Genomic DNA, 9744 nt, shown 5'->3' on the forward strand with positions numbered 1-9744 from the left:
CATATATGCGTGTGCGTGTGCACCTCCAAAGCAGCTGAGCTGATCTTACTAAGAGTTAATACACCTGAGATCCAATGTTCGAGTCTTATCATAAAAATGGGGAATAACCCAACAATCCGAATAAGGGTTGGGGCCTAAAGTAGGGCTAAATCCTTTTTTTTGACCAAAAAAAAAATATATATATATATATATATATATATATATATATATATATATATGCGTGTGCGTGTCAACTGTCAAACGAGAACAAGTGAACGAGATTTGCATATCTTTTGAGCAAATATTATTATACCATTAACTCGCCATTCTCAAGGATTACATATATCTATATATAATTTGCCAATGGTTGACTGCGACACTTAATGTGGTCAACAGCAAGTAATCGATATTTATCGTGTGAATTTAGAGTAGGATCTACTTTGCCTCTTGTACTATAAAATATGGACAAATAAGACAACTGTACTGAATTTTTTAATCCCCTAAATAAATTACTTAAATTTGGGGTTGATAGTCCGAATCTTCTTTTGTACAGGTGAGAGTGACTGATTGCCAGCAGCGTTTCTTCTCATTTCATGTACTAGCACAATATATTCCATAAAGCTTTAGCAGCTGAGGCCCTGAGGGGGTAAAAAAAAAAAAAAAAAAGCACAAACCAAAAATTATTGCACTAATTAACTGATCATGTAAGAAAAATAAAAGCTAATTAGAGGAATGATAGACACACTAACTATTAATTTTTGTAATAAACCTGATATAATCTAATCCAATTTTTGTCCCCGTATAGTATAGGTGTTTCCGTTTGTTTTTGACCACCAAGAATCTTTGTTGTTGGAATCCAAAAGTCATATCCCTAACATTCTCGTGCACACACCTCACGTACCAAGTTGAAACAGGGGTTCAAAAGTAAAAAAGTAGGTCGACACCAATCAAATCTTCAACCTTGACTTGGATATGCTGGAAGTAGAACTACTTACGTAATTGTAACAAGTTTGAATCAAATATTCAAACTTGGAAACGTGGTCAGGTTTCCAAAGTTTGAACGAGTGAAGCAGGGTGCGCTTTCTGAACTAGCCCGTGTATATAATTACTTCTGTAACACGCTAGTCTACGCTCTACAGACTACAGGGGGTTGTCAGTCTACACTCTTGGAGTGGAGTAGCTAGTATCGTACCAAGAGCCGCGAAACCCATAATTGATCATATGCCGAGTCTCCGGGCACAATTAACGTCATCGTGTTTCTTTTTTATTTTTTATTTTCTCGCCGCACATTAACATCATCGCGTATCTTGTACCAATAGCTTTTGTATGCAAACTGCAGTATTTAGTTCTGAGTTCTGACCACATTATTCAGGCATATTTTTAAATATTAAAATCACTTGGATGATCGATGACGGAAAGTCGGAATAAAATGTTGCATATTGTTGATGGAAAGTCGGAACTTTATCTTTTTGTTGTAGTTTCTTTAGCCTGGGAGTCCGCGAGAAATTTTATGCATGTTTCATTACGTTTCAAACGTCTCCTCTCCTCTCTTTAACTAACCTGAGATTTACTGTGATGCAAACCAAGTAAATTGTAATGTCACAATAATGATATTTATATACTCCTTTCATCCCACTTTGATAGTCCTGTTTCTTTTTTCACACAGTTTAAGAAAAAGTAGTTAATTTTGTTGGAAAAGTAAATTTAGATTGCTATTTTCCTAAAATACCCTCACATTAAATAGAGTACAACTTTATAGAAACTTGAATTGATGGTAAAAAAAGAATCAACTCTCATTAAATGGGGTAGGTTTATAGTAACAACAACTTACATTGAATAAGGGCATTTTAGAAAAATTAAAATATTTTTTTAATTGAAAAGTGGACTACAATTTGAGACAGACAAAAAAGGAAAATAGGACTATCAAAGTGGGACGGAGGGAGTATCTGTTAATGACAGGCAGCACTTGTAGAATGCTCGGGCAAGAAACTAAGAATAGCCGCTCGGTGCATGGTTCTCAACCAGGGTCATGCAGTCCTCGGGCGAGAGACTTTTAGATAACCCTAACGACGTATGTCTGGGTCTGGCCGTTTTCCACTATCGCTCTTTTTTTTCTTTTTTTTTTTGGGCGTGATTGTGTATGTTCTTTTCTTTTTTTTCTTAATTCCAGAAGATGTTTACCATTTTTTGGAGAGGGATGAGTGATGTGTTACGTGAAAAAAAATAATAAACTACTTTTTGGAGAGGGATGAGTTATGTGACCAACTACTTTCTTCTTTTTGCTATTACAATCTATTTATTACTTTTAGTCTTCTTAAACTTATTATTTATTTATTTCTATATTTTTAATTTTCGTTATTTGACGTAATAATAATCATAAAATCTACGAAGTGACAAATTACATGTTATCTATGTGCATAAAATATTCATATATTACTTAAATCAATACATCGAGAGTTTAGAATAAATTAGTTTTAAATAAAAATAGTAAAAAAATCAAAATTTAAATCATAATAACATAGTGGTTAATCAACTATATATAATAAAAAAATAAATAAGATATTAGTTACTTGTTTTAGACATATTCTTTTAAATATTAAGTAATTTGAAGTTCTAGTTTGCTAATATCTTTTTAGACAGCCAAATTGATAGTAATATACATTTTTTCATTGTGAAAGGTATACATCATTTTTATGCTATATAGATTGTCTTCAATTTCCTTTATTTTTTTATTATTTTTTGTTCTTCGTTCAAGTGAGCTGCTCTATCCATAATCATTTAAATCAATAGAACAATCATGAAATAATAAATAAAAGATAGCTACAACATCGTAATATGTATACAAATTAGTAATACTAATAGGAAAGTGAAGAAAATAATGACATGAAAGAAGTAAAAAAAATAAAAAAAATAAGTAAAAAGAAAGTAGTGGAAAAGAAAAGGCAAATGAATGAAAAAAAACAAAATACAAAAGTAAGGGCACTTTTGTCTTAAAATATCAGAAAGTGGGGTGGGGGTGCAAAAGCTTATTTTATGAGTTCGGGGGACAAAGCGTAACTGAGAATAAATTTAGAGGGATTTAGTGCATTTAACCTGAGAAATAATAACTAAAAAAACAGCCATATGAATATTAAATGAAACGTCTATTTTGGTTCACTTTAAATAGCAATTGAAGCTTTGCAAGTATTAATGTATTATAAATGACTAACCAATCAACTACTTTTAGAGTAGTTGGCTATCAAGATTTACTGGAAGTTTGACCAACGGATGCAAAGACATTCGTTTGGTTCAATGGTGATTCAATCCCCTCTAAATTTTCCCTTGGCTCATTTGGCCCGCCCCCTCTCCGTTAGCATAGAATATGAGTATGAATAAGTATGCAATAGAAAGCTATTGTGTCGGAAAAGAGAAAGTTTTTTAAATGACCAAAATGGACTATATGGGCTGGTTTTCCACAGGTTCGGATACTGCATTCTCCGCTGGTCAACGGGCTAAAGTACTTGCTCAAAGGGTGTTACGGTCCTAACATTGGCCCCATACCAGATATTTTGTGCATAACCCAAGCCCAAATAAATGATTATGGGTAGTCGTTTCATTTTTTACAAATTGTTTCGGTACATTTTGGTTTTTTTTTTTTGCTCTCTGCTGTTGCGTATGTAAGGCCAACAACTGCAAATGCATGCAAAACTTGAAGCAAATATCTCATTGCAAGGAGTGACTTTGGTCTGGTGTAATAACTAGTAATAAGTAAGAAAGTATATGGTTTCGCAATAGCAATTGGAATAATGAACCCTACATCTGGTCATGAGTTTTTTGTCATTTGCGTAACTCGTTTGGTCTGGAATTTGAACGTGTTTCATTGTGCTAATAAGATAAGGATTAATTTTGTATACATTCACAGTGTATACACTTTATCATTAGATGCATGACACATAATCTGAATCTGAATGTTAATTTTGCATATGTGTTACACATCTAACCGTGATAGGTATACACTGTCAGTGTATAGAAGATTAACTCATAAGATAATTAATTTGAAACTCAATTAATAAGTGAAGAATGATAGGAGTGAAAATTTCACTTTTATTTTCATTGGATGATTCCTGTAGCGGCATACCAAATAATAAATACGAGTGGCCGTAACTTTGCACAAAAACAGGGGAATGAGGATGATGTTTCTATGGTCGTTTGTTGAAAAAAAAAAAAAAAGAGTATGATGTTTCTGTGGCAAAAAATACGGATGCTGGTTGTAGAAGCAAAGGGGCCGTCCACACGAAGGCGACTGTGTTGCGGAGGGCTGTGTTTCGACGTGGAATTCAGGTATGTTTGTAGGCCCAACGATGCACTTCCGGGCGCAATAGAGCTAACACGTAATGATGACTTCGTGAGTAAAAAACACTACTACTACTAAAAGAGCCTCTTCAGAAATTCATGTTATGTTTGTAAACGAATACAGCTCAAGTTTCAAGGACTCCACCGGCTCAAGTTATTATAAATAAGAAAAGTTCCACATAAGTCTTGTTTATAAACCCCCCCCCCCCCACCCCACCCCACCACTTGTCCATTGAATAACATATAAAAATAAAGACAAATTTTATAAGAGGTTAAAGGTATGCACATACACTATTGCACCATCTCTAAAGTCTTTCCTAGATTTTTTTAATTAGTATAATTCAAGAACGAATTTCAAATCGTGGCTGGTGGCCAACCTGAACAAGGATTTGAATAGTTGAATTTTGTAGGATAAGCATAAGCACAAGTTGAGATTTGGTGGGCAGATCAGATGGGCATGGTTCCGATTGCCAGTTGCCACTTAACCCTGGACTCGAGTCCCCCAAACCAAAAAAAAAAAAGAAAAAAAGAAACTTCGCGTCCGAAAGCCTTTAAAGCAAAGATTAAATGATTAAATCCACAAACATAGCTCAAGATCATTGTAACCGTCACTGGAAGCAGAGAAATGCGGTTTAGACACTCACTTGAGGTATTTCTTCAGCCATACTAATAATAATAAGAAACAAGAAAGCACAATCCGTCCGGCCATAATTAACCTCTTTTCCAATGTTGGTGCGTAACCACATAATCGAGTAATTCTTCATTTTTCATAACAATAATAAGAATATAAACGCGCTGGCTACAATATCCACCGCATGTATGACTCTCGATTCATCATATTTGTTGAACTGCTCACTTTCCTTCTTGTTACGTCAAGCACACCACATCGATGGTGAAACTGCGGCGTTTTATTGCCATTCCCTCGGACAAGCTTTAATGTTGCATCTTCTGTATTATTATTGTTGTTGTTATTATTATTTAAGTAAATCGTCCAAAGCTTGCTAGCTACAATGCATAGGAATATTAATGGAATGAAAGCCGGCGTTCATTACTGTGATAAAAAACTACATATGCTTGGCATTAATCTTCGGTTTCGTGGAATATATCAGACATTATTTAAAAATCGATGCAGGTTGAGGATGGTGAACGGGTTGGTTGATGGAGACATGATATTAACCAATTATCAATATTAAAAAAAAAAATCAATTTCATTTTGGCCTCGGGTGATGCAAGCCTTCATCCTTTTCTTCGATTTCAGTTTACCGACTCATTAGAGTAATCTTCGAGTTGGGAACACCTAGTAGTCCTTAAAACCGGTAGTACCATTTAGTGTACCGGTATCAATTATCATCATTTCTTTCTACTCACTGCTGTATGGAATGGAGGAGTATCGCATGTGGCATGGGCCTATGGGGTGAATGAGTGGACGTTGAAGTGTATTTTACTCAAAATCTCCAATGCTTTTTTTTTTTTCTGCAATTAGAACAAGTTATTTACAAATTTACTTCTATCTTTTTTTTTTAGAGCAACTATTGTTTAGATTATCTACTGTTTCCAGAGTCATTGGTATTTTAAACGAAAATGCAAAATTACAAGTGAAAATTTTATTAATTTTAATGGCTATTAATTGCTAGGACAAATTTGCCTGATATTAGCAACTTTGAGACGGAATTATTTCATCAGACGAATAAAGTGACAAAAATCTTATTAGTACTCAGGAGAAACTTTATGGGATGTAGATATACGTACATGAATCTGCGACGAGGGAGGCATTAACCACGTCTGATTGGTTGGCGGCTGATTGGGCAAATGCTTTAAACGGAACATACATCGCTTTCTCAATTGCCCAACATTGGATTTGGATTATTAATACGGAACACGTGATAATGCTGTATAGGCGGAGAGCGCGAGCCCCATTTCCCCCAAAACTACGCCAGAGGGCTGCCTCAAACCCAACCGCTGCCGCCGCCGCCTCCCCCACACACACGCACACACACAAAAAATCCAAATTCCGCCGTACTAAGGCTTTACCAATGGATATCTGTTTTCCTGGTGGTTTCAACAGAGACATAGCTGATTGTAGTTTGTTTTGGAACTGTGGGGGGTAAGCTTCTCTTCTAAACAGAAAATGGGAGAACACACAGCAGAGAATTTTTGCACTGTTGTGGAAACGCATCAAAAATACCCGCATTGTTAACATCGTTGCGTTATTTTATTTCTTTTCAAAGAACAATTCTTGAAAGGGAAATGAAGGAATTTACGAGTCAAAAATCAAAACCAATTTAACTCATAAATATTTAATTAATGTCTTATTATCTGAATCAGAGAGTTTTCGGACACGTTAGCCTGTTTTGGGCACACGACACCACAAGAGGTGCATGATCCAATATGCGGCGAGTCCAAAATATCCGGCGAGGCCAGCTCATGCGCACGACTCCTACGAGTCTACAACAACTAGTGAGTAGAATTCTATGTTGTAAAATTCAGATAATAGTAACATAATCCGTTTGGTACCTCTCTCTGTGACTCTGTCTCCCACCCCACTATAGAATTATTACAGTAAAGCCTCTACAAATTAATAAATTTAGAACAGTACAGAATCTATTAATTCAAAGTGATATTAATTAATCAATAAATTATTAATTAATTGAGTATACTCACAATTCAAGAAAACACTAATTTAATTAACTAAATATTTATTTTATTTTATAAAAATATGAATTATTCTATCAATAAAAAAACTAAAAATATAAGGAATATAAACTAATCCATGTCTACTTGATTTTTTTATTTGTAAGTATAATTCATTCTATTAATATGTTCAATGTACAAATGTAACTGATGTCATTTTTATATTATCAATAGGTCCAAAACACTTAAGAATGCTAAGGCCTGTTTAGAGAAGTGGAACTTCCGGTGTTAAAAGACTTTCAGTAAAAACTCAAATTTGGTCTTTTAGATAGCTTTTGTGATTTAAAAATAAAGTATTAAATTTAATCATTTTATCCCATATTATGAACTAAATAAAGAGATAAATGCATTTAAAAATTTTTAAATTACACATTATCCAATATAATAAGTACTTATTAAACTATATTTCTAAACAATATATTTAGAAGCATTTAAGTATTTGATAAGTACTTTTATTAAAAACTCTATTAGAAAAAGTATTTTTTAGTAAGTTATCGTAACTTCAAACAAGTCCTAAAATGATAAATGTCCATCGCCATTTATCACAGGATTAATTTTTTTAGAGTGAATGGCCGAAATGGTCACTTAACTATTTAAAATGGCACCCTTTGGTCATCAAACTTTTTTTGTAGCCAAAAAAGTCACTAAACTCACGTAAACGCACCAGCGAAGTCATTTTACCGAATTTTAGCGGTGAATCATCCGGTTACAAGGGTCTTGAGTTGAATAAATATTCTGATATGGGCAAAAATGTCCAAAAGATTATTGGGGCAAGTGAACTCACAGATTGTTTCATTCCCAAAGTTGACCAATCGATCGACATTCACTTCATCTTCTCCGGTGAAGTTTACTAGCTGGGAACACTTCACTTTTCAATTTGACCCAGCGTAGAAGTTTACTGGTTGTGACCGAGATTCACTCTCCTCTCTGTCTCGTCACTTCCGACCTCCCTACTATCCCTATCCGCCCCACCACTAACCCCGACCCAACATCCAACTCCGACGACGATGACCCTTTGAGCCCATAGGTTTCATCACTGCTTTCTCAATTTGGTCTCTCGAGCCATACCCATTATTTGCTCAGTCTTCGATTTCCTTCGCCAGCCACCTAGCTGAGTTGGAAAGAGTCTTGGCAGTTCCAATGACTACACCCAGCCAAAAAAAAAAAAAATGTTTACCCAGAAAAATGTTTTTTTTCTTTTACAGAAAAAGAAAAGAACAGAATGATACTTTTTTTTTGTATTTTCGCAGCCGTGTGCTCCCATCCGTCACCAGTGGGTTGCCGAGGGCAGCCGTTGAAGGGAGTGCTGTGCTATCCCAATAAATTTGCGCAGCTGGAAAATCTTTCAGATGATGTGTGGTTGCATTTACAGAAAACTCGGTCGTCTTCTGCACCTCAATCTCCAACTCCTCTATCGCCACGTGGTATGGTGGATCGGGGTAGAAGGAAATCTGTGGATAATACCAGCGAGGAGGTTGTTTCTTCTACATTGAATTGCCTATATTGATGGTCAGAGATCAAGGGGAAGCTCTTTAGAAAAGTAACCTAGGAGGGATTTACCAACCGCATACAAAGAAAGCGTTCTGAAATCTATGGAATGAGGTAAAGGAAGGTCAATTCTGCCTACCTAAAGGGCAGAAGAACCAGACTCTTGATCTGAGTGGAAAGACTCATCTTTCCAGATGTGACTAGAAAATTGCCCAAAAGAGGCATGTCGGCATCAGCGGAGTCAAGGGCTTTCATAGTATATAGTGCTTCCCCGATGATAGAAGGTCGAATCAAAGCGACTGGAAAAAATCCCTATATTCTGACTGCCCATTCCTTTCCAGGGATCGAAAACTCTAACTCGAAATATCATAAGAAAAGAGCGCTCCGTCATGCAACCTTTCTCTTCTATACGATACCACCATTTTACCGCCGGAGAAGACGAAGTCAATATATGGGTTCAAAAGTGGTTTGGGAATGAGACAATCTATGGCTTCACCTATTCCAATAACCTTTCAGACATTTTTGCCCCTTGACTATATTCCTCCATTCCACGTTGCCCATGCCACCGGATGAGAAACCGCTGAAATTCGGTAAAATGGCTCCGCTGGAGAGTTTTTGCGAGTTTAGTGACCTTTTCGGCCACAAAAAAAGTTTGGTGATCAAAGGGTGCCATTTTTAATAGTTTAGTGATCTTTTGGGCCATTCACTCATTTTTTTATGCATACTGGCAGCTTTAGTTGCATGTCATATGTGCATGATTTGAATTTAAAATTTGAACTCATGCTATGTTATATGATATAAATCTGCATACACTAGCATTATATAAAAAAAATTATCCTTGATTAAATGTATACAATAATGATAACAAGCATGATAAAATGTTTTAAAGTCTGTGTAACAAAAGAAAGCACTCAAAGAAATTTAAATTAAAAAAACAATAATATATAATTTTGGTAAATTATTGTTACATGGAAGAAAGCACTCAAAGCAATTTAAATTAAAAAAACAACAGTATATAATTTTAGTCAATTATTGATTGATGATATGAATAGATTCAAGGGTTATATAAGTTTTTAAAAAAAATACTATTTTATATTATATCAAAATTATTAATCTAACTTGTTAGTTAAGTTGAATCGCCAAAAAATTATTTATTTGCGTCATCAATTCATTTTTTAATTACATCTTTTATCTTATATATAGCACATAAAGAAGAGTGCTATATAATATTTATTTTCCAAAAATTATCACAAA

The 9744-nt window shown here is 34.8% G+C and overlaps 1 long non-coding RNA gene across 1 annotated transcript; it reads right to left on the reverse strand.

Moving 5' to 3' along the window:
• Positions 1-7652: 7652 nt before the first annotated feature.
• LOC140009244 (uncharacterized) lies at positions 7653-8482 on the reverse strand. Its single transcript, XR_011816607.1, has 2 exons — positions 8232-8482; positions 7653-8146 (listed from the first exon to the last, which is right to left on the reverse strand). It is a non-coding gene; the product is annotated as an uncharacterized lncRNA (long non-coding RNA).
• Positions 8483-9744: the final 1262 nt, after the last annotated feature.

This window comes from Coffea arabica, chromosome 6e (genome assembly GCF_036785885.1).
Source record: "Coffea arabica cultivar ET-39 chromosome 6e, Coffea Arabica ET-39 HiFi, whole genome shotgun sequence".
NCBI classification, from domain to species: domain Eukaryota; kingdom Viridiplantae; phylum Streptophyta; class Magnoliopsida; order Gentianales; family Rubiaceae; genus Coffea; species Coffea arabica.